The 16753-nt window shown below is 43.9% G+C and overlaps 1 protein-coding gene across 4 annotated transcripts in view; it reads right to left on the bottom strand.

Moving 5' to 3' along the window:
* The window catches only part of MYH16 (myosin heavy chain 16), a 1042471-nt gene that overhangs the window by 313348 nt on the left and 712370 nt on the right, over positions 1 to 16753 (bottom strand). The window lies entirely within an intron of this gene.

The raw sequence follows: 16753 nt of genomic DNA, 5'->3' as shown, positions 1-16753 counted from the left end.
AAGATGAGAGTTTGTAGAGTAGTGTCAAAAGGGGCGTGGCCTCGTACCCCCTCACAGAAATCCCACTGTGTGGGGCTTACTGGAAGTACCTGGTGGGCTAATTGACTAGAAGAGTCAGAAATAGTTTTCCGACAGGTAAATGGGTTTTAGGCTTCCGAGAAAGTAATTTTACCATTGCAAGCCCCTTGACTTCACAACCACAAAAATGTCTGTACATCTTGCCTTAAGCCCTTCCTACCTATTTTATACAGCTCTATGTGGCTGAGTACTATTACAACAGCTGCCAAGTAGTTCCAGGTCACATCTGGCATCTTCAGCAGGTCCTGCCGTCTTGAATTCTGGAAGGTTTGTTAATTTTTCCTACAGAATTATTGTCTTTAATTATCCGAGAATGCAAAGTGTGGTTGTTTAAACACCAGTGCTGGTTGTAGGTCACACACAACCAGCACTGAAGACAACCTTCAACGCAGCAGTGAGGATGGTCACTGGAACCAGGAAATTCGAACACATCACTCCCGCCATCAGAGAACTTAAATGGCTCCCAATTGAGCTGCGAGCCAACTTCAGAACAGTCTGCCTCACAAACAAAGCCCTGCACACAGGCAAACCTGAATACTTAGCCGCCAAACTCAAAAGGGCCGGCCAGTCCAGAAGACTCAGGAGCCCCAACACCATTCTACTCATCCCGCTGAAAACAGGTTGGAAAAAAAACGCAGCCAAAACATTTGCTGGACACGCTCCTCAAATCTGGAACTCCATTCCCCCCACATCAGAACAACCCCCTCGTTTCCAAAATTCAAGATCTTATTCAAAGCCCTCTTCCTCGAATGATCACAAGGGAACATATAGCAGATGACACCGTCCCGAACCAAGAAACCCTTCTGAACATTGAATCCACTCAAAGACTCGTTCGATTTGTTCTACCCCTCCCCCTTCCCCCACCGTCATCGGAAAACGGCACCGGGAAACACAAGAGGGAGTTCAAGACCAAGAAGGTGTACCCGCCTTCATGAAATGCATGTCCTTAAACAAGAGACCTTGCTTATTATCGTCAACTCCTCCCGGTTATAGATACACATAAAAACCGAACAAGATTCCGCGAACACGCGGGCAGCGTGCTACATTCCTCTTTTCTACACGGTTCTACTAATTAGAATTTCGTCCTGACACGGACGTTGCACACCATTCTGATACAATTTGGCATACTTTCTTATGAAGCCCTGAAGATTCGCAGTAGGTTCCCTGCGATGAAACACGTGTTGGCATTAACAAAGGAACAATAAACCTATTACTTTACACCAAGAACTGAACATTTCTCTTTCTTTTACGGAACTCTTGTACCTGAACCTGGAGTAACTGATCCTTTTACAGTCACTCTGAAAATGTGGATGTGTACTCACTGATCATCTTTTGCCACAAATGTCATTACTGTAAAGTGTTACACTATTGTGTAGTGCAGGGGCATTGCTGTTCTAAAGGATGGTCACTGGAACCAGGAAATTCGAACACATCACTCCCGCCATCAGAGAACTTAAATGGCTCCCAATTGAGCTGCGAGCCAACTTCAGAACAGTCTGCCTCACAAACAAAGCCCTGCACACAGGCAAACCTGAATACTTAGCCGCCAAACTCAAAAGGGCCGGCCAGTCCAGAAGACTCAGGAGCTCCAACACCATTCTACTCATCCCGCTGAAAACAGGTTGGAAAAAAAACGCAGCCAAAACATTTGCTGGACACGCTCCTCAAATCTGGAACTCCATTCCCCCCACATCAGAACAACCCCCTCGTTTCCAAAATTCAAGATCTTATTCAAAGCCCTCTTCCTCGAATGATCACAAGGGAACATATAGCAGATGACACCGTCCCGAACCAAGAAACCCTTCTGAACATTGAATCCACTCAAAGACTCGTTCGATTTGTTCTACCCCTCCCCCTTCCCTCTTCCCCTTCCCTTCTATGTGAATTCGTTACCCAGCCACAACCCTCATGTTATTTCAATTATCTGTACCTCTTTTTGCTCTTAATGTACATGTTGTGAAGCGCTATATAAAAGTCCTAAAATAAAAAAAATAAAAAAATAAAAATAAAAATAAATATTGATAATTACACATGAAGTCACATTTGTAAATGCAACCTTAAACAATATACGTTCATATACCCTGGATTAAATGTTTAAAATATAATCATTTTATAAATTGTAACACTATCTACTTGTCTGAAGGTGTGCTGTAGATCTCTATTCTTACTATTCAATCTCTTTCCTCAACATCACGACCCAGACAGATCCAGGAACAGCATATATTTGAACACAATATGCAGCTAATACACCAGCCTCACACATTATATTTGCACTAGCCTCAGCATTACTCTTTGCCCTGCATCATCCTTTTTGCCTAAGTGCTGGTGTACTTAATTGACAGAAAAAGAGGATCAATCTGCTGCCACTGGACAAGGCTAATTTGAGGTGAGCTCTTTATAATTAAATAGTTCAGCAGCGCTGCACCATCAACTGTTCACCTTGCTGTCTCCTTTTCCTCCAGTCAAAACATGTACCTGTATCTTTAGATATCATTGTACTGTCAACTAATAGTGCCTCCAGTTTATGTTCTATTCATATTTCTTTAACCTTGGAATAAAAAGAACTGTCAACACTAGTCAGCTTGGGTGTATAATATTCTATGAATTGTAACTTTAAAAAGAACTTTCATTCTGCTATATTTGTCTATCCATTTTGAACATTATTAAGTCTGGCTTACATTTTCAGAGGGTCATACATGGTTAACTTATCTCATATAAACAAGGACTTTTCAGATTTTTTCAGTCAGAAAATTAAGTTTTCAGCCTCTTAACATGGTAGGCATAATTACATATTTTCATTGGTACATATAACTTCTTAAATGTTTTTCTATCTTTCTTCAGCACATATTGCAGTGCACATAGGTTTCCTATTTCAGATCTGTACAATAATTAAATCAATCCAGTTAAAAATACAACTATCACCAGAGGTGAATGCCTCTAGCCAGTACACAGGTGAGGTACTGTAATAATCTTTGTGAGACCATGAGGAGCCTTAGTCACGACACTCTTGCTCTTCTTAAAACTTCGACAACAAACAGCCTCCCATCTCCTATTGTTTGTCCTATCTGACTGGTGACTTGTCAGCATCAGGAACATATATCCTTCACTGCAACTCAAACAGTATCATATTGGTTCACCTGCACCCATGCTAATAAAAAGATGCACATATCAGCTCAGTGCTGCACTATAATAGTTTTGACCTCAGTAAAGAGGTGCATAATTTTGGGTGCCTGGGGACTGTCTCCTCATAACTCTGTAGAGAGTCCCTTAATAACACTATGAAACTAACAGCAACCCTGGATTACAAAGTGTCTAAAGGCTCTTTCATGAAACCTGTTGAAAGGTAGCTCCAGCCACCTGGCCCTCCTGGCTCAGAGATTTCTCAAACAAATGCCTCCCATACTTTGTTCCGTCTGCTGTGCATGGTCCTATGGCGCCGGGAAACCTCTGGGTAGCTGTGCGCCTTATAAATTGAATAAATAAATAAATAAATAAGCACTGGTTACAGTAATTCATGATGTAACGTTGGTAATAATTTTTGAGATACAGGTATTACCTAGTACAAATGCTGTTTCTTAAATACTTACCACAATTGGAGAGCTAGATATAAGGATATTTAGGCTTGGAAGAAAGCTGGCGTGCACAGCAGCGAATGCCGAGACTAAAAGGAAACAACTCAATCAATCAAGTCGTATTTGTAGAGCGTGGCTTTTCACCCTGGGGGTATTCAGGTGTTTACTGCTAGTCTCATTTAAACAACCAATTTTTGAGTCCCTTCCTGAAGATGGTCAGCGATGGAGCAGTGCAGAGGTAGAGGGGTTGGTTGTTCCAGGCTATAGCAGAGAGGTGGGAGAAACAGCGTTCCCCTGCGCAGTTGTGTCGTATGCATGCTATCTCTGTGAGGGTGAGATGGGCTGAGCCGAGCTCTTGTTTGGCAAGTGGAAGTGAAGGCGATGGATCATGTAAGCAGGTCCTTGGTTATGGAGGGCTTTGTGGGTCGGTGTCTTGAAAAGGCATCTCTTCTAGACTGGCAGCCAGTGGAAGTCCTTCAGGTGCTGGGTAATGTGGGTTCTCTTGGAACTTGGATCTTATCCAGGAGCCTACCATGATCATGCAGGTGGCAAAATAGTTTTTTGTTGTGGGGGTTATGTCAAGGAGAGTATCAGTTGGGTACTTTCTGTATAGGAAGGTATGTTGATGTCATGTGATCTGATGAGGTCTGTCAGTCAGGTAGATGTTGAATAAGGTCAGACTGAGAGATGTTCCTTGGGGGACTCCACAGACGAGATTCTTGGCTTACTATGCGTAGGGTGGCAGGTTGACTTATTGTGCTATTCCTGTGAGGAAGTAGAAAATCCAGTTGAGGGCATGTCCTTGGATGTCTGTTTTATGCAATCGTCTAGTGAGTGTGAAGTGGGATACTGTATCGAAAGCCCCTTAGAGGTCGAGAAGTATGAGGGTCAGTGTTTCTCCTCAATCGAGGATAATTCTGATGCCATATGTTGCTGTGATGAGTGCAGTCCTAGTGCTGTGATTGGGCCAGAAACCTGACTGACTGGTGTTTAGGAGTAGGTGTGTGTCGATGTAGTAGATGAGTTGCTTTTTGGCATCTTTCTCCATGACCTGGCTAGGTATGGCAGAAGGGAGATCGGGAAGTAGTTTGCTAGCTGGTGGGGTCTGCCAAGGGGTTATCTAGCAGTGAGTTGACCTTTGTGTGTTTCCAGGCATCTAGGAATGTTGTGGTAATGAAGGAGTTGTTTAGGATGAAGAAGAGATCTTCGCTGATTTTGGAGGTGCCCAAGTTGGAGAAGTGGTGGGGGAAGGGGTCCATCGGTGCCCCGGAGTAGATTGTCTTCATGATGTGGGGTTCAGTTGAGGGTCTAAGTTGTTGTAGATGATTTTGCTTTTGTTGTTGAAAAATTCAAAGAGATTATCTAATAGTTATTTCAAGTGGGTGATGTTGTTTATAATAAAAATGTGTGAGGTGAAGTCTTGAACAACAGTGAAGATTTCTTTATAGCTATTGGAACTGTTATCAATGCATTCTGCTAGAACTTTCCTCATGTTCTCCTTTGATCTGCTGGTGGTAGCGTCTCAGGCTCATTCTCTATCTTCTTTCCAGTTGTCTGAAGATTTGTTTTGTTGACCAGAGTTCCCCAGTGTACCAGTTAGCCTGCTTCTAGGTTCTTCTTTGTGTGTTGTGTTTACAGGGTGCCACAGCATCAGTGGATTTTGTGATTTATTCATTGACCTATTTGATGTCACTGTTTAAGTCGTTGTTGGGATTGGGCTGGTTCATACGCAGGGTGTAGGGCAAATTGGATTCTGAGACACTGCACCAGCTATATCTGGCCAGGCTTGTGGTAGTGGGTTTTTGTTTTACAAGGCATGTTGACTGGGAAGTGGATGATGGCCTGACCAATCCACGTGAGATGCATGGTTGCGATGATTCTGATGCCGTTAATGGTGCTGAAAACAGTGTTGAGGGTGTGTCCATATGAATGGTAGGGTCCAGTGATATCTTAAGTCAGTCTGAGATTTTCTAGGCTTTCGAGGAGGACGATGGAGCTTGGGCCATTAAGGTCTTCCAGGTGGAAGTTGAATTCACATAGTAGGATGTAGCCTTTGGAGTCAATGCTGAGGGGCGACAACAAAATCGGCAATGCTGTCAGTGAAAATTGGCCTGTGGTCCCAGTGATGGGTAAAAGAGGGTTCCATTCAAGGTGTATGTCGCTAAGATTCACATTTTGAAATGTAGTAGTTCCATGAAGGGGGTCGCGTACTCTTGGTTGTGGTCCAGGGGATGGCTTCTTTGATGATTATTGTGATTCCTCTTCCAGGTTCGTGTTGGCGTTCTTGTGCAATCTTGCATCCTGCCAGGATGGCCGATGTTGGGTACTGACTCAGCAGTCAACCATGTTTCCATCAGGAAGCGGAGGTCCGGGCATCAAATTTTCAGGATGACCCAGATTTTCAAGGCTTGTTGCTGAGCGAGCGGCTGTTGAGGAGCATGCATGATAGTTTATCTTGGGGCGTGTGTTTGCTACTGGGAGCTGTGTGTGTTTATTGTGTGGTTGTGGGGGTATGCAGACAAAATGTCAGTTAAAATATATTGAGTGGACAAATTATTGTGTCAAGAATATCGAGGAAAAAAATATTGTGGAGGTACGTTTCTATAGGTAAGTAAAATTTTACTTTATATAACTCAACATATATGTATTTGATGATGCATATATATATCTTCAAGGTACGTAGATGTGGGGTTTATAAATCTATACTTTCACATTTGAAATTACCTTCTCTATATTTTGGTCCGCGATATTTTTGACATGATATTCTGTCCACACAATATTTTTATTTCTGAAATTCTGTCAGTGATGTGGTGTGGGTGAAGTAAGTGTGGTAGGAGCGGTGTTGCACGCCAAGCAACAGTGGGTGCAATCAAAGGCTACCACTGTGTTTTGAGGTGCAAAGTGGCAGCAGTGTTATCACATTAATATATAGAATCCTAGATAGGGAACATTGAATTGTTCACTGATGGGTTCTGAGTGACATTAAACAGACAAGACAGATAAATTTGGACCAAAACAAAACGTGGTTTCTTCTGTGTGTCTCAAATGTAAAAGTAAATATAACTGGACTCGGACAACTCAACCCACCAATCTCTGTACCATCCCACACCCTCCTGCAGAAGCTGTGCCCTCTTCCCTCCTTCAGAGCAGAACGCCAGCGCTGCACTGGGAGGCCCTTCAGCGCAGCCTGGAATTCCTAGCAACTGTGGGTCTTAACCACCGTGATTAACCAGATTTAGAATCTGATGTGCATGCTAGTGGCATCATTTAAGAAGAGCTGGATGGATAGAGGGAGGGAGGGAGGGCACGAGGGATGGATGAATGGATGACGAATGATGGATGGACGGATGGATATGTCAATGTGCTTAATTTGAGCTGGTGGTTTTCGTTGCTCAGCACCAGCACTAAATTGTCAACATCAGCGCTTCTGAAATTCTGCCTCAAGGAGCTGGGCGCGGACCAATTTAGAGATTACCAAAACAGGAGCTAATTTTAACTCAATACATATTAAAAACAAGCATTGGCATAGCCAATAGGTCTGGCCTTTGGGACCTGCTGCATAACTAAATACTTATAAGGTCCCAAACGCAAGACCTATTGGACATGCCAATGCTTGTTTTTCTCAGCTTGGCCTGAGCATTACCTGATCGTCTGACATTTTAGCCCCACCCCTTTTGATTAACATTAGCCACGCCCCTTCATTTGGCAGGTTTGTCCCCCCTAGAAAAATTTCTGAGGACGCCCATGCATATGAGCTGGCATAACTGGAACATTTTGTTACCCCCCTCTCCAAAAAAAACAAAAAGAAGCTCATTACCTTACTCCTGATGTGTAATACACTTAGGGGCGGTGGCTGCTCGCCCTCCTGAACACTCCTGATAACTTACTCCCGTCCACATTAATGAATATGACATCCAGGCAGTCTGAATAGCAGCCAACTAGGTGCAGAACTTGTCTATATTAGTTCTCTTTCTGTGGTTTGTGACGTGTGATTGCAAACAAATCTGTCTCTGATGAGGCCTCGGCACCTTAGCTTAAAGCAAAAGTCTTGTATTGATCACAGGTAGGGCGCTTGTCCACCGCTTCTTACCTATCAAGTCTCTCGGCATGCAATCCATTCTATATGAAAGTGAGTCTAACTTACCATCAATGGTGGCAAGGCTTTGCTGCATGGCTGAGAGAATGTGACGTATATCATCCCACTTCTCTGTGGCTGTAGTCTCCTGTTCAGAAGCCATGGGGTCAGGGTCCTCCTCTCTGACTGGATGATTTGCACTGCTCAAATTGTCATTTAGTTTGGGACTTATCGACCTTCCCCATATTTCTGAGGCCTGCAGAGATTGGGAGGCATTAGTTGACCTTTATTTTGTCCAGGCGATGTGTATAATGTCAGGTTATTATGTTTGACAACTGGTGCGGTATATGTAGTTGATGGACCACTCCTGGTGGTTGTTTCCGGCTGTGCAATCCCAAATGGGGCTAGATAATGAACGTGGTCTGATCCCGCTGGGCCCCTGGACTAGTCTTTAGTGTTGTCAGGCGTGGTGCTCACAGCAATTCCACAGCCCCCCACTTTATAAAGAATGATGGCCCGAGTGCAACGACCCCCGATAAGCCCCTGCCGATGTACTGCTTTGTGATGTCAGGGGGGTGGGCCACACGTCGCGGGCTGCTGTGCACACCAATACCTTATGGCTCCGTGTGGATCCGCTCACTCCGCGCCGCACATCAACGATCGCACAGGCAGGCCCCGCAGTACCACCGCCTGGGTAGAATGACGGCCACAGCTCCATGTTGCGGTGATCTGGGCCTCATGATCTGGTGGGCCACCCACTCGCCGTAGGTGGACGGAGAGGTCACACAGTCCTTTTCTGTTCAGCAGCACCCAGTAGCGGCCGCCGTTCCTGTTTGCTGCGATGCCTTCAGTCAGTCCAGGAAGCAAGCGTGCCTCGCAGCAGAGGGTGGGGAGAGAGGAGGGGGCCTGCGCGATTCACTCGCATGAGGGAGCGGCTGGCGCCACGTTAAATGCTGCCATATGCCAGCCGCTCGCTCCCACGAGGAGATCGCCAAACGTGCACGCGTTACAATAGAAAGCAATGCAACGCATGCACGTTTTTAGGGAGAAAAGCTCATCGGTGACATGAGGTCCTCTCCTAAACAGCGCATGCGCGCTACGTAGGCGAGACCTAATGAATAATAGGCACTTTGTTACCACTGTTGATCTTGGGTAGGGGCAGCCACTCACTAGATAAATATTCGGAACTGTGTATGTGTATATGCAAGTCTGTATGTTTTCATATACGTAAAACAAACACCCGCAAAATTCAATACAAATAATCTGATTCTCATTTCTTTTTAACCTGAGTATGGAAACTCCTATGGCGGTAGGTCAAGGTGTTCCTCAAGGCTCTATACTTGCACCCACATTGTTCAATCTCTATTTAGAACCACTGGGAAATCTCCTAAGTAAATCCGGGATCCACTATGATCTCTATGCAGACGACACTTAAATCTACCTAAAGGTTGCCTCCACTCACGATCTCTCCATCCTAAGCTCTACTCTAGACTCCATTCAAAACTGGATGTCAACTCATCAACTGATTCTGCATTCCTCCAAAACTGAAATCCTCCTCCTCTGCTCCTCACTCTCTCCTCCCCCGGTTCAAGCATGGATGGATCAGATGAATCTACTGAACAATAAACCCATCATTGTCGACAGCGCAAAATCCCTTGGTATAATACTCGACAAAAAACTCAATCTAATCTCCCACATCAATTCCATTGCAAAATCTGCTCGATACCAACTGCGCCTTCTTTGGGGAATTTGTAGCTTTTTCCCGGAGCAGGACCTTAAAACCCTGGTACAATCGCTGGTCCTCTCCAGACTGGACTACTGCAATTCTCTTCTTACTGGCCTCCCCAAATTCAACTTGTCCCCCCTTAGATCTGTTCTCCATTCAGCAGCTCATTTCATTTATGGGGCCAAAAGAGGCGACCACATCACACCAATGTAATCCACCCTCCTCTGTCTTCCCATTGAGACTAGAGCTATGACTGCCTGTATCACCCACAAAGCCTTGCACCCCTCCTCTCCTCGCTATCTGGTGAATAAACTGAAACTCTCTGGAGGCTCTAGACCATCAAGTAATGCGGAAAATCTACTGCTTGAACCTCCCACTTTCAAGAAGGAAAGATCGATGGCCCAATCCTTTTTAGGCAACGCAGTGAGAATCTGGAACTCACTTCCGCCTCAGCTCCGGACCACCACCTCCTCCCAGGCCTTCAAAACGGACCTCAAAGTTCTCCTCCTCCAAAGACACCTCCAAAAGTAATTCACACCCTCTCTATTATCTGAAGGAAGACCTCCCATTACTGAAAACTCTATGCTTCATGACTATGGAAGTGCCTTCCCAGTGTGTTCTTGTGGTTGGAGTGTTTGACATTTATTGCAGTATTATCCTTGTACCTGTGTTTGGTACTCTTTTGTAACATGCACACGCCAGTTTTCTCTTGTAACACACTGTTTGCTACCTCTCACATTTTGTTTGCTTTTGATAGTTGCACAAGTGCCACCATTGCCTACGTAACGTTTGTTCTTGTGCCTGAGTGTCTAGCATATATTGCAGTATATTACCTCTAATTGTACTTTGTTTACTCTTGTAACCTGCACACTTGTCACTGTTTCCTCCTGTAATGCACTGTTTGCTACCTCATGTATTTTGTTTGCTCACAATTTTCACTTTTACTTCATGTAACTTAACGTCTGCTTTTGTAATTTGTTCACTTGTAATTTTCTGTTCCTATTGTGAAGCGCTCTGACGCCTTCGGGTAAAGTCCGCGCTATATAAAAACGCATAAATAAATAAAATAATTTCCAAAGAGAAGCGCTTTATGTCTAAAACGCACTGCTAGTAATAGCCAGCAGATGGCAACGTTGACTCGGATGCATTGAAGAACAAAGGGCGTGTGAGCGAATCAGTATTGTATGTTTTTTACTTCACAGATTTGGAAGAATTCCACAGTTCCTTTGACCAAAGAGATTTTTCTTCAAAAGAATTTAGTTTTCACTTCATAATTATAATGTTTAGTGAAAGAAGCCACTGATCTAATATTTTCCCTTAAGTCTACCAGATGGATAATTGCGGTAGCATTTTTTCGTGGAGACAGGCTGGTTTCTTCTGTGAGATGGACAGGTGGCCTGCTAATCAGGGAGATTATTCATTATTACTCCCAGAGTTTACCGTAGCTATGGCAGAGACAGTTAAATCACTGTAGCACACCCACCCATGACCTTCAAATCGCATCAGACACATCTGAATGGCTGTCCCTTTATTTTATATTCTCTGCATTTTCATTTGTTGCGTTTTATTTTAAACTCTCTGAAGCATACAGCTTATGTCTTGGATATTCTTTTTTATAGTTTAAAGTAATACATAACACTTTATCAAACGCTCTCTATGCCGGCTTTTAGTGACAGTCATTGAGGGCAGCACTTTACTCAGGCCTCAATAGCCAAGAGAAGACAGGAAAAAAATCTTTAGAAGAACCTTCATGTAGCTGGCCCTATTGATAATATATAGGGCATTTCTGCCTCTCTGCCTTGAGCAGAGAGGCAGGTATTTGTTTTGTTGGGTATCAGAAACAACGGGTCTGTTCTGTACAGGGTTGTAAAGTACCATTATGTCTAATTTTACACCGAGTTTTCTTTATGTGAGTTTTGAGAGAGAAATAAAAGACTTGGCAATTTCCTTTGTTCCAAAATGGTATTTCCCGTTTCTTGCTGCTTTTTCAAGTACTTTGGGCGCATCCATATTGGTCTCGCGCGCACCGCAGGAAGGTTCAGGTGGACTGTCTAACAGAGCGATTATTAACCTTTTAACTTCTGTGGACGCCAAACTGAATTGCCATTGGAATCGGGGGACCTCCAAATATTCATTTGCGGAAGCCGGAATCACAGCCTAAGCAATTGACATGATTTTTGAGCTTCAAAGCAGTACACAAAAATCCAGAAACAAATAAATGTCAAATAAATCCACACATGAAATATTTTATTCAATTCACAAATATAGAAAAATGGAAATTTTAATGTTAATGGGAAGGTTGAAGCTCCTCTAAATGTGATTTGTAATTCTAAAGGATGAAGTAATATAGTAAACTCCAGTGTCACATTTCCTTACTATCTTCTGTTTGCTCTCTAACAAACCCTGGGCTGTGTTAAAATTCTACTCCTTCTAACATGTTGGCAGGGTTTAATTTGTAATAAAAATTAAAAAAAAATTACCAGGGCTCTTGTCAGAAGGAAACTGCAAGTTGCACCCCACATTGCTCCTGCCATGCTGCAATGATAGTTACAACACACCTACTTACATCACTTTCCTACAAGTGGCCTCAAAGCTATAAAAATGGCTTGTGCAGCGGGAAATAGTCCTTCTTAATATATTTTGAATTAATAATTGACTGTCATGGTAATCTCTAAATAATGGCAACCAACCAGTGCTCAGTAATTAGGAGAGACTGATCACGTAGTCTTGATAAAGATGGCAGAATATCAATGTTAGCCATCGAAATGCGTCGACGCCACCTATACACAATCAAGAGAACAAATCTATCCTGTAGTCAAGAAAATAACGGGCCCAGGTTTAGATTTCGTAACTGTTAGGTTCTCAGATGTGTAACATGTAATGACTAAATAGTAATGTCTTTTGTATGTCTCTCCTTATATGTAATTCTTTTTATAGTACAATTGGTGTGAAAATGTATTCATTTTGTTTTTAACCATTCAAGTGTGTAAAAGTGTGCCTATGAATTGTAACATGTTCCATTATGAGCAGTTTTCTGTGCTTATGAATTTTTAATGTACATTTTTAACTTAAGAAAAAAATGTTTTACATAAAGAATAAATGTTTTGAGCTACATAATTTGTGTGTTGATATACTGCAGTATAAGGGATCTAGTGTCGCTACATAGATTACTTTGGATTAATACATGTGCATGTAATAATAATTGTGTTAGGCAAGGGAAAACCTTTTTCTTACTGTCCAAAGTACCCTACTCCCCTGGTGTTCATAAGGGGTCTCTCTCTAATTTTAAAACATCTCTAAATTAGCCAGACAATTCCACCTTGTGGCACACTGTCACAAGAGTCAGTTTTGACAATTAAGTGCCAATGCCGAGTACCAGAAACCGCTGGCTCACATTAAGCACTGATCCTAGGACTCAGAAACTGTTGGCTTGGCTTTAAAGCCTTTATAGGACCTTAACCTCTTCCATGCTGATGACAAGCTCAGCTCGTCATGTAGCACGGTGCCGTTGTGCTGATGACGAGCTGAGCTCGTCATGGTCTCCGCGGAACGCCCATGCAGGGATAATTCCCCCCGCTGTGCTGGGCGTTCCATTGAGCGGGACCATGAGCACAGCGCCACTGTGCTGCATGACGAGCCGAGCTCGTCATCAGCACCGCGGCGCCGCGCTCGGCCCCTCTTCCCCCGCGCCACGGGTGAATTAGCCCTAAGGCGATGGGGTTAGCAAACCTGCCAAGCCAATCTGACTACTTTGCATTGTCTCTGGGATGAAGAGTCAGGTTTTCCCTTCTCTGAGCTTTTGCTTAACGCTTTATGATGCCATTTTTATTTACAACTTTAAAAATTCAGATCTCAGCTTCCTCCTATATATTTTTGTATTTTTTTGTGTAATTTTGTGTATTTAAATTTGCCATACTTTTCTAAATTGGTGTGATTTTTTTCCTTTGTTTTTTCTTGACTTTATTACTGTTTTGATACTGCATAAATAATTAACACATTGTCTCTCAGTAAAGCCTATCCGCTCTGTGCTAAAGCTATGGGGAGGGGGGGTGGGCGGGGGTTGAGCTCAGGTTAATTTGGTGACTTTTGTGATTCACCCTAACCAGGCAAAGACACCATTTAGGTCTGCAGCCCCTGGCTTTCCCCTGGAAAACCCTTAGGATTGCCTTTGCAACCCCTGCCCTCAGAGGTGGCAAAGACAGTGCCAAGAGCAGAATGTAAACAGTGTTCTGTGGTGCACTGTTTACTTTCTGAAGCAACTGCTGGGAGCCAGGAGAATACCCTTTCTGTCATTTAAAATAAAGAAATTCAGAAGTACAAAGCACACTCACGATTAAGTAACAGATTAAATGAGCTAAACAAAGTTTTTAAGCAACTTATTACTATTTTTCAGTAATTTAAGTACATGAAAGGTAACATGTATGAACACACTCTTCTCCTATGTCTTTCTCATGTGTGATAGTGGGTTATAGGCCATCATAAATCAAAATGTAGTTAATAACAAGCACAATGTAAACCAATGGTAGACTTAATATTCAATTTGTAGGGCTCAATCTCAAAAATAGTTGTAAAACTGCATTCCTATTTTGAAACCTACATCAGAGTGTAGTTTTATTACCTTTTGGAATTCCCAAATGTTGACTGGGATCAGCATAAAAAGCTGTGCTTGACACAGGTTTGACAGCAGAGTCCATGACTCATCACACGAAGTCGAAGCTTGGAAACCACTTTCCCTGTGTGGAAGTCGCTATGGCAGGAAACCCAACACAGAGGGAATGGATTCCTCTTTGAAAATGCAATATTATGGTTTCTTCCAATCCTGGAAAGGGATTTACGGCAGCACTTTGCTGAAGTGAAATTGTGAACATTTCCGGTTCCCAAAGGGTGTGGTAAGAGATTGTGAATTCCTATAAACATTCTTGCTTATGGGCGGTGCTGGAGAGGCCCTATTTGCAGGGTTATCCCCAAACCCTTTGCCTTCTACCTCTCATTTGTTCTGACCTGCTTTTGTTAGCTTTAGGACTCTGGACACTTTTCCATTACTGATCAGTGTTAAAGTGCATATGTCCTCTGTCTAAATTGTATTGGTGATTGGTTTATCCCTGATTTGCATACTTGAGTTATTGGTAAGTCCCTAGTACAGTGCACTCTGTGTGCCCAGAGCCTGTAATTCAAATGCTATTAGTGGGTTTGCAGTACTGATTGTGCCACCAACATGAGAAGCCTGCAACCATGTCTCAGGCCTGCCACGGCAGTGTCTGCCCGTGCAGTTTTGGAGAATTGTATTTGCTATTCGCGAGACGAGTTGCTGAAACTTAACTCACCAGGTAAGATATTCTCCAGCCCTACTTTGAACCCTTATAGCAGCAAGGACACGCTGACGTGTACCACTTGTAAGCCTGCTTTATCCAACACTAAAGTTAAATCCCTTCACTCTATCACTTCAGTAGTTAGAAGACATGGACTGATGGCTAGATGCCGGTGCACTCTCATTATTTCCATATCAGACTCCCAGGCCCTGGATCTGGGCTTTTATAATGGAAAATTGGGCCAATGACACCTCTGACCCTGACCTGATTCTGGTGCTTCCACATGGTTTCCTGATTTCCAGATTTGACTGAGTGGCTAAAAGGGGAGGAGGTCTCACCATAGTTCACCTTTGAGCATTTTAAAATGTTAACTTAAGCACTCTATGTAACCTGGGAGTGTGAAGAACTATTTTTTTTAAATAGAACCCAGTAAGCAAAATTCATTCAATGGTCTGCTGATATACCGGTCCCCTTGATCCAGAGCAGCTGTTATTAACAATGCTAGCCAATTTCTCGATGCAAAAGCTGACCTTCCGGACCTCACCATTCTTTGAGATTTTAACTTCCATCTACATAATCCCCTTGATATGGACTCTGCCAATCTCATTGATTTTATGGCTAGTGCTTGCAGGTCCAACTAGTTAATGGACCTACCCATACGGCAGGCCATTTACTGGATAGAATTTTTTCAGACAACCCCCCATCTCAAACATCATCTTCTCTTCCACTTCATTGGGCTGACCCCCTAGAGGTGAAGTTTGAGCTTAACTGGAAAATTTGAGATCCATAATCTACTATTCCTAAATCTATCAATAATCAATCCGCCATATTCATGAAAATCGGCATTTGCGATTCTGAAATAGCGAAAAATAGCGAATCGCTATTCAGAAATCGCAAATCCGAATTCATGAAGAATTGCGATAAAAAAAGCGATTCGCACGCGATCGCAAAATCAGATAGCGATCCGATCGAAATTGCGATTAATCGCAGATTAATCGCAATTTCGGCCTAGCCGCGGCTGGACTGCGATCTCGCAAATAGCGATATCGCTATTAGCGATATCGCTATTTGCGAGATCGCAAACTCGCGAGATCGGGAAAACGGGAAGTCGCATTTCGAGCCCAGTGATGACATCACAACCAGGAAGCTGCCGGTTCCCAGCACCATTTTGCACATTGAGGCAGAGAGACAGGGAGCACTTAGAAGAGCTGCTGCACATCTTGGCTAGTAGAGTCATCCACTGAGCCACAACCCATACCATGGCTGAGGAAGCAGCACCAGGGACCAGCAGCTCGTCTGGGAGAAAGCGAAAGCTCAAGTTCTCCGAGCAGGAGCTGGAGCACCTTATCGAGGGAGTTGTGGCTAACCACGACCAACTGTTCGGTGCCAATTCCAGGAGGGTCCCAGAAATGGAGAAGAGGCGCATTTGGCAGGGGATAGCCTCTGCAGTAAACTCGGTGGGAGTGGCGGCCAGGTCCCTGGAAGAACTTAAAAAGCGGTGGTACGACCTCCGAGGCCGTGCCAAGGAGAAGGTGGCGGCGCGCCTTGGGGAGTCCTCGGGCACAGGAGGAGGAGGTCCGACGGTACCACCGAACACCGCCCTGGAAGACCAGGTTGAAAACACCCTGGAGAGGGAGGCCTGTGTGTGTTTCACTGCACTGGACTCATCCGTCCCCACACAAGACACCCAAGGTAAGTGGCATGCGACTGCGACCCTGCCCCCTATGGATGTCCATGACCAAATAGGCTCCCCCAATGTCCCATAGGCATGTAATTGTTGCACATCAAGGATTGTCCTGAAGCATTGTGGGAGATGTAGTCTGGCCACAATGTAGTAGTACCACAATGCAGCCAGTCAGGTCCCAATGCACACAAAGCCACTGCCATTCAGGGAATGTCACCCAGCATGCATGTAGCAACTGCACGTCTGCCAGTTGCATACAACTAATGGTCCTCCACTTACCCCCACAGGTGGCGATACCAGTGACAGTGA

Source organism: Lissotriton vulgaris, chromosome 7, assembly GCF_964263255.1.
Source record: "Lissotriton vulgaris chromosome 7, aLisVul1.2, whole genome shotgun sequence".
In the NCBI taxonomy this organism is placed as follows: domain Eukaryota; kingdom Metazoa; phylum Chordata; class Amphibia; order Caudata; family Salamandridae; genus Lissotriton; species Lissotriton vulgaris.
The sequence above is the reverse complement of the archived record's forward strand: the minus strand, read 5'-3'. Positions and strand labels throughout refer to the sequence as shown.